The sequence below is a fragment of the Chenopodium album genome, chromosome 2 (genome assembly GCF_948465745.1).
Source record: "Chenopodium album chromosome 2, dcCheAlbu1.1, whole genome shotgun sequence".
Taxonomy (NCBI): Eukaryota; Viridiplantae; Streptophyta; class Magnoliopsida; order Caryophyllales; family Amaranthaceae; genus Chenopodium; species Chenopodium album.
Genome location: NC_137835.1, coordinates 64,603,830 through 64,606,968, shown reverse-complemented (window position 1 = coordinate 64,606,968; position 3,139 = coordinate 64,603,830).

Here is a 3,139-nt window from a genome sequence, read left to right as displayed (position 1 = left end):
CTAAAGTCCAAATGGAATGTTGATGGTATTCTTCAATTTGATTATATTGATGATTATTCAAGAGATGTTGAGGATATCGATCAATTTGGAAAGAGTAGCCTAGATATTCATGATGAATTTTGGAAAAGTAAGGATAAAAGGTATGAAGTGGAGGAAAATCCCTCTTTTGAGGACCATAGAGTTGAGAGTGAGGTATTTGTTGAGTCTTTACCAATTGAACATTCTTTTTTTGAGCCTCATGTCCCTTTCTAAAAAACTATTGATATTATTGTCTCATTTCCAAACCTTTTCCCCCCTCATCTTCCCAAGTTCACTTCACATGAGCCACTGTGTACTTCATTCTATGAATTGCATGACCATTTTCTAACCAGTGATACTCAATTTGGTAAATTTGATGTAGATATGGTTTTTGATTTACCAAATGAATCTCCAAAGTGTTTTGTTGATAGTTATACTTTTATTTTTCCTTCTTCTTTTCAATCTATAACCTTTTTTTAGATCTTTTCATTTTTATTTTAGGAAACTTTGTAAATTAATGTATATCCTTTTCTTCTTCTCTTTAAATTTTCTTTTTATTTTCATAGTTTTAATTTATGAAATGTACTCAAGTGCATATGATAAGCTCGTTAGGAGTTTGTCAAATTACTTACTAGCTAAGGTATAGCCAAAGACCGAAAAGAAAGGCAAATTTTCTCCCCTTTTTTTATTGGAAAATTTGCCCAGAATAATCCCACCTTTGGGCCGTCCGCCCAAAATAATCCCACCTTTTGATTATTTTTAAATAATCCGACCTTTATACCAGATCCGCTCTAAATGGTCCCGAGTGACTAGTCACCGGTTGAAGAGGTAACTTTTTTTTAATTAAATTTAATTTACACATGTCACAACTTGATTTGTTCAAAATAAAAAAAATTAAAAAAAAATTTAAAAAATAAAATCAAAGTTTCATCCACTAGTCACCACCATCCCCGCCACCACCCAAACCGAGAACCACCACTGCCACGAAAACAAACCCAGGAACCACCGCCACGGCGCCACCAAACCAGACCCGAAACCAGATCCTGGAACCACCGTCACCGAACAAGACCCCAGCCAAGCCAACCCCCAAAACCCCCTTCGAAAATTCAAAAACCCGACAAACCAGAACCTGGTAGTTCGACGCGGCTGGACAAATCAAGAACCTGGTAGTTTGACGGGGGTGATCGACGCAACTAGAATCTGGGGATGGGTGAGGTCGGCGCGCCGGAGCTAGGTTTAAGGGAGATCAACGACGCAGCTAGAAATTGTGGTGGCTCGCCTGGGTTTTCGCGAAGGAGTAAGGGAGAGGGTTGGTGGTTCAGGGGAGGGGGAGGGGTCGTGCGCCTGTGTTGGGTTTAAGGGCTGGTCGGAGTCGCGTGGCTGGCCGGAGCCGCGTGAATGGGGTTGGCCAGTTTGGGGGTTGGCTTGGGTGGTGGATGGTTTTTGAATATTGATTTTTATTTTTTATTTTTTATTTTTTTTTTTTTTTTTTTTTTTACCAATTACAAGCTGCCACGTGTATGGTAACTTGTTATAACAAGTTAAATGACCGGTTGGGACCATTTATAGTGGAGTGGGTATAAAGGTGGGATTATTTAAAAATAATCCAAAGGTGGGATTATTTAAAAATAATCCAAAGGTGGGATTATTTTCAGCGGACGGCCCAAAGGTGGGATTATTCTGGGCAATTTTTTCCTTTTTTTACTTGTTTATTTTTAATAATGATGTGCACGGATTTTAATTGTATGATGATTTGAACTAACGAGCTTTATGAAATGATTCTCAATTAGGTACTCTCTATGATCTCTCCACTCCAAATTACATCTCATAGTCTCAAATTCACAAGAATTTTGGATTTTTTGCTACATTGGAAAGACACAACATACTCTACCAAGTTTTAAAGAATTTATGAAGAAATTTTCATCAAATTGTGTAATATCTCTTTCTCTCTTCATATCTTCTCAAGCTATTGATTTTATAATTATTTTTGTCATTCATTGGTTGCTTGTTAAAGAGTTTGGCTTGGGGCTAGATTTTATCATATGTTGTGGTTTTTCGTTGTAGTTATGGATGTTGGATTAGATGTACTTGTTGAGATTGATTGTGTTCCCTTCCCTCCCTCCCCCTTGATTATCTCTTCAAAACATTGAGGACAATGCTTCGTCTAAGCTTGGGGGGGTAGCTTCACGCTTTCATGAAGGGGGGTTGATTGTTAGTTTGATGCTTGAAATTGTTCATAGTTGTACATTTGGATATTCATGCCTTTACTTTTCATTTTCTTATTTCCTTATAACAATTTACAAAATTGAAAAAAATATATAAATTGCCTAAGGATGAGACTCAAATGATGATGCTTATATGTTTTGCTTGCTTGGCTCTTGAGTGATGAGTACTAGTTCTTTAGAAGGGTGTATGCTAGATTTGGGGTCATTTAGAGGCTTATTAATCTTGATTACATTAGTGTATATGGAATGAAAGCCAATGAATGCTCAATTGCACGTCTAGCATAGGATATTGTCAAATTTGCCCAAAGTAAGATATGTTTGAATCAATTTACGGTCCCTTGTGCCCTTGGTGTGCCTCCTTTCCTTCCCGAAATGAAACTGTATTAGGGAATTGATTCTTTTTGTATCTTATGTAATAAGTGGCACAATAAGACACATGTTTCGAATAAAAGAAAGAGTCGCTCACGGTTAAAAGAGGTGAGGGAAATGTATGTTGAAAAAAAATAGAAAAAAAAATAGAAAAAGAAAGGGAGATCAAAAACTCCTCCAAAATTCTCAAAATTTTCACTTTTTCTAATCTATAGGTCAACTTGTGGATGCCTCCCACACATTGTCTATTTTGATGTTTCTTGTGTAAATTTCCGAGTTAGAGTGTATTTAAAGGCGCTTGGGAGTGCATTTTTGGAGGTGGACTTGCATTTTGAGATTTTATTACTGAAAGAGGGTTTGTTGCAACTTTGGAATATCTAGACGTGCTCTAATGAACTAGTAAAAGGTCTAAAGAAGTATCCTAGTGCAACCTTGCTTAGTTTTCCTCTTTACCCCCAACTCATGTGTACATTTGTATGATTGGTAATTCTTGAAAGTTGCTCACTTGTCTTGCTTGTGTCTCATAT